Raw genomic sequence first — 12,124 nt, 5'->3', positions numbered from 1 at the left:
GACCCAAAAAGAGGGGTGTTATAAGTTTGACTTGTGTATCTGTCTGTGGCATCGTAGCTCCTAAACTAATGAACCGATTTTCATTTAGTTTTTTTTGTTTGAAAAGTGGCTTGATCGAGAGTGTTCTTAGCTATAAACCAAGAAAATCGGTTCAGCCGTTTGAAAGTTATCAGCTCTTTTCTAGTTATAACCTTCACTTATCGGGGTGTTATAAATTTTTATTTTCACTTGTTATTACTACATATAAATATAAGAATGCTTAAAACGCACATGTAACTCCGAAAAGTTAAGATACGTGCCCGGGATTGAAGGCCTGCTACAAAAATATCACTCGAATATAATACTTAAAATGTCCTTCAATAGTATTATCAAATAATGGACACCCTATCCGGGAGCTACGGGAGGATATAAATAAATTCCGTATAAATATATACTTAATTGATTTTGTATACTATAATAAATAAAGACCATATCTTTGTAGATCGTAACATACCTGTAATGAATTAGTTATGAGTACATTTGTATTCAATTGGTAATACTGGAATGTTCGATCCTAATTTCCTATAGAGAACCTACCCGTAGGTATATTATTTGATAGAGGAGGACTTTGTCTATACCGACCAATCATTTACTTTTTTTTAACTTAAATTTTTTAATATATATTATACACTAATATTATAAATGCGAAAAGTATCCGTCCGCTCGGTTAAAATAAAATAGATTTTTATTCAAATAAACTAGTTGTTCTTCTTTTTCTAACACGAAGCAATGCGAGTGTTCTCACTCGCACACTCTTTAGCGTCTTAACTCATCTAGAAAAATAAAATGGATTTCTGACAAATTACAAAATTTATGAGGTTTCGTCCATGATCATACTTTAACTAAGGTAGCTTTTTTTTATTCACTATAGGCAAGCGCTTGACCACCACCACACCTGATGGAAAGTGATGATGTGGCCTAAGATGGGACGCGTTTACCTAGAAGGTGCCTATTCACTCTTGTTTAGCTTTAAATGTTACAAAATAATAAAGATTCCTCTGGTGCATCTCTAATCGTGTCCGTGCAGACTTTTTTTTAAATACAAATAGCGAGCAAACGAGCAGGCGGGTCACCTGTAAGCGATTAACGCCGCTCATGAACATTTGCAGTACCAGAGGAACCGCCAATGCATTGGCTGCCTTGAAAATGGACAACGTGCTAATGGACATCGCGGTAGGCACATAACAACCCTATCCTTACTAATTCGTATAGTAGGTACAGTCGGATCCTATGAATTGCAAAGATTCTGCAGCAAGATAAGTTCCTGGTGGTCTGTAGATGTTAGCGGGCAGTGCATTTGTTTTAGCGACGGATTTACGCTGAGCGGCCTTTTCCGGTCCTCCGTCCATTACTCCGTCCACGCCGTGCCTAGCATTTACATGTGTCTATTGAAATTTCTTTACGAGCTAGTGATAGGGCATAGATTGAATTATCCCGGACCTATGATTAAGAAAAATAAATGTTTCCGTTCGCTACAGTATGCTATTACTGTTTGATTAATAAGGTTTTGATGATCTCTTGCGAAGTTTTATGCGCAGTTACGCGCGCTGTGAATAAAATAGAAAGGTTTTTGTTTCTAATATATGCTTTATGCTTGAGAAGGTGGTTTTTAAGGGGATTTACCTATATATTCTGTCTAGTACCTCTATAACAATACATAGCCACCATAGCTCAACGGTTGAGGAGCGGACTGAATTCCGAAAGGTCAACGGTTCAAACCGTTCACCCAAAATGGTTTACCCGTTGTGCTTTTGTCGTACCTACTGCTAGGACAAGCTTTACACTTATTTGGAGTTAATATTAGTCATAATTCACATGGCTAATATTCTTAGTTAAAAAAAAACTCTTGATCGAATTTCGGCTACGGCGGCCAACTTCCATAGAGATATTATAGTGCACAAGTGTATTCGCTCACACTTATAGCCCTATGGGACGGAAATCCAACACGACCGGAGAGAGGTCAGGCGCAGGACCGACGACTTTAGATGTTTTCCGAAGCACGGGGGTGACACTATTTCATTTCATAGTTATACTATAGGGCCTAGCCCGCACTGCGATTCTTATTCTCGCGAATTTTATTCGCGCGATTTATTTTCCGCGTACTGAATTTCACCTGAACGCCATACAACTCCATACTGCACAAAATATAATATTATAGCGCCATACTGCAAAAAAACACGCGATTTTTATTCGCTGTGCGGGCTTGCTCTTAGAGAGATGGCGTCGCGTAGGTGTACACATAATGAACAATATAATTAATATTAGTTAAGTATTAATACAAATGAATAGTAAACGAAGATATCATACCTACACATGATGGATACAAGTCCTCTATTATCCGTATGAATGGTAGGCACTTATGAGGGCTTTCTCCGTCACTCGTTTCATACAATCGTAGTTCCAATTTCATTTGAATATTAGGCAACCAAAGTCCATGAAATTTTGCAGACATATTCTAGAAACTAATATCTATGTCTGTAGTTTTCCAGATTTCTGTTAAAATATTCGGTTTCAAAGTTACGCGGTCTTAAAAATTTTCATACAAATCTTTGAGACCCTGTAATTTTAAAACTACATATTTTTAGAAAAATCTAAATCACAGACACAGATATTACTTTCTAGAATATGTCTGCAAAATTTCATGGACTTTGGTTGCTCAATATTCAAATGAAATTGGAACTGCGATTGTATGAAACGAGTGACGGAGAGAGCCCTGTTATGCACTTACCTATTTCAAGTCTGGAATCCGTTACTTAGATACTACGAATGCAGGTTTATACAAATTGCCGGTAAAATATAGATTACAGTATAAAGCATTATACGGTCATTTACAATGATCGGAGTAGGGCGGCATTATCTTAATACACCGGTGGCAAAGACTTAGCCATCTTTCACATGCTGAGATGGAGCTTGGCCTAAGTGTCTAAATAAACTTTTAAGTATTTCAAATAACCAATAAGAAAATAATACAAACTTATTTTCTATGTTAGTACTTACTTAAACTAAATTTAAGAAACCCGTGGGAATTCATTCATTTTCCGGGATAAGAATTAGCCTATGTCCGTCCCCGGGATGTAAGCTAACTGTGCACCGATTTTCGTCAAAATCGGTTAAAGTGTTGGGCCGTGAAAAGCTAGCAAACAGACACACTTTTGCATTTACAAGTGTAAATTAAAAATTTATAACGCCCCCGACAAGTGAAGGTTACAGTAACTAGAAAAGAGCTGATAACTTTCAAACGGCTGAAGCGATTTTCTTAGATTATAAATAAGAATACTCTCGATCAAGCCACCTTTCAAACAAAAACAAACTAAATTAAAATCGGTTCATTAGTTTAGGAGCTACGATGCCACAGACAGATACACAGATACACACGTCAAACTTATAACAGCCCTCTTTTTGGGTCGGGGGTTTAATAAAATTAGTTTGGAAATATGAATATGGAAGTATGGATGGAAATCTCTCCCGATAGTTTCAACACTAAAGAAGGAAACTTTCTACTTGCATGATTAATCATTAATCCGCTCATATCCTCCATCTTAAAGAGGTCCTTGTTATTTATAATGAGATCTCAAATGTGGGCGGTTAGTTTGCGTGTGATCTAGAATGAATCGCTGCGAAGCCCTTTTTCGGGAAGGATCGTAAATTAAATGTTAATTATAACGATATTAAGCCAATTAATTCTGCTAAATTATTAATTGTTTTGCCAACTACCACCTACACTAAGGGTGAGATCTATAGAGCGCGCTCTGCCTTTGCTTAGACTTAAGACAGAGTTAAAACGAGACAGAGCTATATAGCTCTGATAGCGAGACAGATTTATGTGAGAGATATCTCTCACATAAATCTGTCTCGTTTTAACTCAATCTTAAGTCAGAGCAAAGTCAAAGTGCGCTTTATAGATTTCAGCCTAAGGCTGAGATGTATAGAGCGCACTTTGACTTTGCTTAGACTTAAGTCTGAGCAAAGTGCGCTATATACTAGTAAATCTCAGCCTAAAACCTAACTCTTGTTCAGAGACAAGGATTTTCTTAGTTAACAGGATATTCTCCTAAGGGGGAAATTAATACGTAATCAATCCTATCTGTAATCCGTGATAAAACGGGAGATAACAGATAATAAAGGTGTAAAAAATCTTATCTCAAAGTATAAAGCCTAATCGGAGGTTACATCCAAGAAATATTCTTTTTAACCCCCGACCCAAAGAGAAGGGTGTTATAAGTTTGACGTGTGTATCTGTGTGTCTGTGTATCTGTCTGTGGCATCGTAGCTCCTAAACTAACGAACCGATTTTAATTTAGTTTTTTTTTTTTTGAAAAGTGGCTTGATCGAGAGTGTTCTTAGCTATCATCCAAGAAAATCGGTTCAGCCGTTTGAAAGTTATCAGTTAGTTACTGTAACCTTCACTTGTCGGGGGTGTTATAAATTTTTAATTTACACTTGTTTGCTATCGTATCGAGTGCGATGTCATATTATGAAAGAGAGGAGGTTTGTAAACATAGATAGGTATATATAGTATAAATAATAAAATAATTTTACTATATCTAGGCGTTTATTATGGTTATTGGTTATCATCGTTATATGTATAAAAATAATTAAGAGTAGAAGAAACAGAAAGTAGAAGAGAAGAATTAAAAAAAAAATACGTTTGAGATAGTGTGAAATAGTTAATTGACCAATCCTCAAAAGACTCCTCCTATACTAATAAATTATATTAGTCTATTTAATGTTACTTTTTCATAGACAAGTCGAAGGCGTTTGCTACCAGTGACTATTATTTTAATACGTTATTTATTGGTAGTTAGGGTTCAACTACACTCAAGTACCTAATTTGAAAGCATTATGCTGTCAGAAAATTAAAGGAAGTGCACTAATTCTGAGATCTCTATATTGTATACCTATTATCTGGTCAGGAACATAAACTGGCTGCTATTAGAGATATAATGGGCCGAGATAAGGTCTCTGGTTGAGGAGAAAGGTTTATACGGCGTCCAGAAGGCGAGAATGACAGATTTAATGCCGTCTAATTAAGTGATTGGAGATTGGCGTTCCTTGATGCTGGTTATCTGATATTGGACAAATTACAGAATTTCGAAAATGCTACACAGCGCTGGGCGACTCATTTACATTTAATAAGTAGGTAGTTCGCGACAGATTGAGATGGCAATCGGGGTATGAGGCGGGGGGACGCCCCGCACACCCGCACGTCACCCGGGCTATCCCGCACCGGGTTAGCGCGGGGGCTGTGCGGGTGTACGGGGCGTCCCCACCCTGATTGCCATGTTGACCTGTCGTGTATTATAGGTACCTCTAAGTTTAATTAGTCGGAGTTATGGCAGAGTGAACTAGAGTGAGGGAACTCACGGTTTGATCCTGAATCGACGATATGACAAATATTAGGTTAAATAGGTGACGTGAAATCAAAGAAAAATAGGCGATTCATAGGCTACCTAGCGTCAAATGTAGGAACATTTGACGCCTGCCAATGACGTCGAAGCCTCGGTGTTTTTAACCCCCGACCCAAAAAGAGGGGTGTTATAAGTTTGACGTGTCAATCTGTGTATCTGTCTGTGGCATCGTAGCTCCTAAAGTAATGAACCGATTTTAATTTAGTTTTTTTTTTTTTGTTTGAAAGGTGGCTTAATCGAGAGTGTTCTTAGCTATAATCCAAAAAAATCGGTTCAGCCGTTTGAAAGTTATCAGCTCTTTTCTAGTTACTGTAACCTTCACTTGTCGGGGTTGTTATAAATTTTTAATTTATACCTACTTGTGTTACAAGTTCTCTATCAGTCGTGAACTATAGTTATGGCAATTAAATTCGAGTCACAGTTTAGCAAATCATAAAGTACTAATGAAATATGATTTATTTCAATAATCTTCTAACTACATCTATATTATTTCCAGGTTTCATACTCGTAGGCATCTCGTAGGACTGATAAAATGCGGAGAGACCATTACTCATACTGAATCGCACTTGATCGCACTTGGCAATTTATTATACAAATTGACCGGTTGCGAAAGGTCTGTTTTATCGGATAATTACATTAAAACAATACATTCATAAATCATAGTTTTAGTTTTAGCTTAGGTACAATATATAAATTTACTAGCTGTTACCCGCGACTTTGTCCGTGTGGAATTAGGTTCTGAAAAATCCCGTCTAGCCTAAACCATTTCCTGTCCTCTACCTACATGTGAAAGTCCTTTAAATATTCATTTTCCCTTAGATTTGAGTAAGTATTGCATAATTTTGAACTTTTTTCATGGGTATAACTTTAAAATTAACAGACTTTCATACAAAATTGAAGCCCCTATTTTAACCCCCTCAGGGGCTGAATTTTCAACAATCCTTTCTTAGTGAACGCCTACGTCCTAATAGATATCTTAGTCTTATACCTCCCTAAGTCAAATTACAGCCCGATCTATCCAATAGTTTGAGTTGTCGTCGGTTTAGCAGTTAGTTACCTTATCCTTTTTAACCCCCGACCCAAAAAAGAGGTGTTATAAGTTTGACGTGTGTATCTGTGTATCTATGTATCTGTGTATCTGTCTGTGGCATCGTAGCTCCTAAACTAATGAACCGATTTTAATTTAGTTTTTCTTTTGAAAGGTGGCTTGATCGAGTGTTCTTAGCTATAATCCAAAAAAATCGGTTCAGCCGTTTGAAAGTTATCAGCTCTTTTCTAGTTACTGTAACCTTCACTTGTCGGGGGTGTTATACATTTTTAATTTACACTTGTGTAATCTAGAGAATATTACTTACATTATTTTGATAAAAATCTTTCTATTTTTATATGCATTTCCTATATTAAATTTCCTAAGCACTAGACTTATATTAGAGGACTGCTATAGGAACATACATAATATAACAGAAGCCACAGTTAATAGCTAATATTTAATGAAGTCACAAAACTGAACCATGAAATATCCAGTCTACTCTGACTAAAGTTATCTTGTTAAATCACTTTTTAGTTACCAAAATGGACTTTACTCCGACGTAATAAGAGCGTATCGATTGGTTAAATCGATGTATAATCAGTGATCTTGTGGCACCCCAGTGTGTAGTCATGCAATCATAAATTTGGATTTCTTCGTGACAAAATCCCATTTTCAGTCTAACGAGCAACAGCAACGCATTCTAGCATCTAGAGTACGTGTATCTTTTATCTTAAGAACTCATTTTCACGTAAGAATTTTGTACGAAATCAATCTATTCTGTATTTGGAATCCAAGTGTCCGAAGTGAAGTGCCGGACAGGACGTTGGGATACGTACCTAAATATTATTTTGAGAAACCCAACGCCCGATGCAGCAAAACATTTGTACAGGTGGCCCGTAGAAATATAAGTCTTAGAGGTAATTGTTAATAGTATGTAGATACAGTTTTAAGTGTTAGAATAAGAGAGTATGGACCTACCAGAGCCACATGGTCACACTAACTAGTGACCCAGATCTTTAAATGAGAAAAAAAAAACACCTAATTTCAGATTGTGAATTGACTGGTCTTTTATTGTACTAAAACGTGCCACCGGGGCCACGTATTAAAAATGACAGAGTGGTCTAGCAGAAAGTTACTTTTTCGACGATGATAAAATGTAGATAGTACCCTTGTCTACATCATAATCTACAGTAATAGCTTTCTTTAAGACACATCGATGCCCTATCCAGGAGTTTCGAGGGTCAATCTAGGCACTAGGCAGTTAACTATCATTTGCTTTAACTGTAAATGAAAACATTGTGCGAAAACCGGCGTGCCTGAGTGTTCTACATAACATTCACAACAATGATAGAAATCCGCAATCCATACGTGCCCGGCGTGGTGGACTATGGTCTATGACCTTAACCTTTCTTATTCTGAGAGGAGACCCGCTCTCAGTACTGAGCTGCAGCGAAGGGTTGAAACGATGATGGTGTCAACTGAATTCTTATTTTAACTATAAACCTAACTGAAGTTTGGTGGAGCATTACTTCAAGATAAACCAATTGATTTTTGAATCTTGGAATTTTATCGATTTTTTAAATAAAAGTAAAATTTAAATTACGTTTTTACTAAGAACCGTTAAATTGTAGTCTAAATAAAAAGTGTCTAGTTGTTATTATGTAGCTGAAACAATAAAAAAACCACAACAGACTGTGACAATCAGAAACATAAATCCGGTCGTTACATCCGTCAAGTCACAAAAATAGAATCGGACAAAAGCATGGCAAAAACTACCCGACTTATCACACAATCCTCTCGTTTTTACTGTACACTAGCTGATGCCCGCAGCTTCGCCCGCGTGGATTGGTCAGATCCCCTGCAGCATCAGGATTGAGGAGTTGGACTCCAAATTTTTTATGAAACAATGTCGCAAAGTTCCTCTATCGATTAAAAAAGAAATGACGCAAATCGGTTCAGAAATCTCGGAGATTTCGGTGTACATAGGTAGAAAAACACAACTCCCTTTTTGAAAGTCGGTTAAAAAAGTAGCCTATGTTACTTCCTGGTCAATTCTCTACTTGTCTGTGAAAATCCCGTCTAAATCGGTTCAGCCGTTCCCAAGATTAGCCTTTTCAAACAGACAGACAGACAGACAGACAGACAGACAGACAGACAAAAATTTTAAAAACGTGTGATTCAGTTATAGTATCGTTCAAATAACCATATGACCTTAATATGCGGTAGTTATTTCGAAATTACAGACAGACACTCCAATTTTATTTATCAGTATAGATAGGAATATCTACCTGGCAACAGAGACAGACTGAAATTAATAGCTGTAGAAAACTAGACGTAATAATACGTCTGGAAAACCAGTGTGATTTTGACCAAATCGAATTTCTTTATGTACCTATAAAGATTTCTTGAAAACTTCTGAATCTCTGCGTTTATTTCTGCGTATAAACTTATTTCGCATATTTATTACGAAAGTCTGTTCATATCTTAGTTTGTGCTTCAATTATCTTGAAATGGAGCAATGGATTAACATGATTTATTGCAGGAATATAATTAAAGATCTATGTATAGAATAATATACTGAAGCCATTTTTTGTTCCGGAAAATAAGATTTTTCCTTCGAATTTTATAATATAATATACTTAATACATGGGAAAGTGTGTGTGTTTGTTGATTTTTTTTAATTTATTTATTTACGACACAATAAAAAAATCCTTATTATATACTTACTTGATACATTTTTACAATTTACTAAAGTTAGTCAAGGAAGGAGTGTCTAATATACATATACCTACTTCTTTTAGTTTCTTCTTAAGAACTCCTTCTCTGACCTTTTGTTCTATTATTAACCATTCTACACTATTAAATATCTTAGGTACTAAGTAGCTACTTAAAGTCTTACCATAATCCCCATGGAATTTCTAAAAATTTAATGGGTAATGAGGAGTTTGTAATTTGTTTGTCGATTTGTCTTTAATCACGTCGCAACGGAGCAATACATCGGTATGATTTTATGCATGGGAAATGGGAATAGTAAATGATCTTGAGAGTGATATAAGCTACATATTTCCCCGGAAAATCAAAGCGTTCCCACTTAAGAGGGCTCTCTCCGTCACTCGTTTCATACAATCGTAGTTCCAATTTCATTTGAATACTAAGCAACCAAAGTCCATGAAATTTTGCAGACATATTCTAGAAACTAATATCTATGTCTGTGGTTTTCCAGATTTCTGTTAAAATATTTGGTTTCAAAGTTACGCGGTTTTAAAAATTTTCATACAAATCTTTGAGCCCCTGTAATTGTAAAACTACATATTTTTAGAAAAATCTAAAACACCACAGACACAGATATTAGTTTCTAGAATATGTCTGCAAAATTTCATGGACTTTGGTTGTTTAATATTCAAATGAAATTGGAAATACGATTGTATGAAACGAGTGACGGAGAGAGCCCTGTTAAGTCCACGCTGCGCCAGCTGGCTAATGTAGGACTATAAATAAGGCTTTGTTCCGTGAAATACCAAATATTTACCACTAGTTTCACAGTTATAGCAATTTAACGATATTGAGAGAACTCAATATGATCGAAACAAATTGGCGGGCGCAGGGCTACGTGGTCAACAATCGGTCGGTTTCCAATTTCCGAAGCTTTTAACTTTTTGCGATGCTATCATTTTCGGAAGTCAAGTGGTTTTCGTGGAATGATTGCCTTATTTTATTGATTTAAATATGTTTCGAATATCTTCTTGCATTGATGTTTTTATATTTTTAAAAGTGATTTTATTACCTTTTCTTGAAAATAAAATATTGGTTCATAATTTCCTATTTTGGTGGATTTCTTATCCGTTTTGAATTTTCTTCGTTTATGTCTAAACATGATAATACGAGTAATTACTTTGATTTTTTCATAGCTCTGTTTTGACAAAGCTATTTCTTCAGAATACATTAATTCTTCTCGGATGTTTTGGAAGGTTTGTTGGTGGCAGCCCTGAAAATCGCGTGAAAAGATGGAGGATCGATACGAAATAATTTCATTTAGCGGCCGAGGCCGTTAATCTAAGATATCAGAGTAGAAACAAGTTCTGGTGCGATGGGGCATTTTAGAAATATATAGGAAACTGGACAATTTAGATGGTTAACGTACTCGTCTTTTGTAAGTGGTAAAACTTGTATAGCAGCTCACATAATCTGTGCCCGTATAACAAAATTGTGCAATGTGAGAAAATGCTGCACAGAAGATAAGTAGCGCCGAAAGAAGTGGAGAAGAAGATAAAGATGCACATTTTGGTTAGTAACTAAATATTTAGTTCTATTTATCTATCGGCAACAGCGATATAATATGATATACCTACTCAACAAATCCCTTGTACAATCTGCTAAGATGTTTATAAAATTCGCACGCAGCGGGGTCTTCTCCATCTGACCTATGTCAAGACGGGGGTACGGGCCTCGAGGCGTGGTATAAAATTCATAGTCATGTATGTTTGGTTTCCACAACCGCGGATAGATGGCGTTGTTGCACAATTACGTCGCGCGGTAATTTCTGACCGTCGTCGGAAGCATATAGTATCAGGTGCGGTGTTGATTGTTGTTGTACTCAGTTGTATACGAGTTGATAAATAAACAACCATATAACCAGTGACCTGAAGTATCATTTTACTGTACACACCTGAAGATGTAGCGTGTACATCCCTACCCATTTTATAAATGCGAAAATATGTTGGGTTGTGGGTTTGTCCTTTAATCACACCGCAACGGATCAAGGGGTCGACGTAATTTTGCGTAGATAGAAAGGTATAAGTAGTTAAAGACCTGGAGAGTAATATACCCGCTCGTAGGCTACTGTTATGCCGGAAAATCGAGTGGTTTCACAGTATTTTTAAAACCTGAATCCACAGGGATGAAGTCGTGGGCATTAACTAGTTAATTGGTTTCGTCGTGTTTGGGTAACAAACAGCCAAACATTCACATTTATAAATTTTAGTGCTAGGATTAGAATAAACATAAATTTTAGTACTAGGATTAGGATAAACAAAATTAAAAAAAAAATATATTGGAAAACTGTAGACCGGAGCGAGTATTTGTCTTCTTTATAACATTTCATACTTTACGCGTGAAACCATAAACTCTTGCGAACATATTTTGCTGTTGACAAATACACGTAGTCCAACACTCTCTGTACAATTTATAATAATAGCAAGTCAATTTGATCGCTTCGGCAAACCATAACGTGGCAGTTTCCTTAGTATGAGATTTAATAACTGACGCAACGTTTTTTAGGGTTCCGTACCTCAAAAGGAAAAACGGAACCCTTATAGGATCACTTCGTTGTCTGTCTGTCTTTCAGTCTGTCTGTCTGTCTGTCTGTCCGTCTGTCCGTCTGTCCGTCTGTCCGTCGTGTCTGTGAAAAAACCTATAGGACCCCTCGGTGCGCCAGTCTGACTCGCACTTGGCCGGTTTTTTTAATTTTTATTTGTACCAGAAAGTTGTAACAATAAAGAGAAAAGAAAGAAAAAGTGGACAGAGAAGCACTCGTCTCTATAAGATATCTCTACCAGTGACCCTTGGCTGTGCGAGGGCTTTAAAAGGAGTAGAGGTCTAGGTAAAACAGTGAAAGAAAGTATTAATAAAAAAAGCGTAACAGATATTA

The 12,124-nt window shown here is 36.5% G+C and overlaps 1 long non-coding RNA gene across 1 annotated transcript; it reads right to left on the bottom strand.

Moving 5' to 3' along the window:
• Positions 1-864: 864 nt before the first annotated feature.
• LOC123871790 lies at positions 865-10,934 on the bottom strand. Its single transcript, XR_006797348.1, has 3 exons — positions 10,875-10,934; positions 3,186-3,188; positions 865-875 (listed from the first exon to the last, which is right to left on the bottom strand). It is a non-coding gene; the product is annotated as an uncharacterized LOC123871790 (long non-coding RNA).
• Between the last annotated feature and the right edge of the window lie 1,190 nt (positions 10,935-12,124).

Source organism: Maniola jurtina, chromosome 14, assembly GCF_905333055.1.
Source record: "Maniola jurtina chromosome 14, ilManJurt1.1, whole genome shotgun sequence".
NCBI classification, from domain to species: domain Eukaryota; kingdom Metazoa; phylum Arthropoda; class Insecta; order Lepidoptera; family Nymphalidae; genus Maniola; species Maniola jurtina.
Note: the sequence above shows the minus strand (reverse complement) of the source record. Positions and strands in the feature narration are given on the sequence as shown.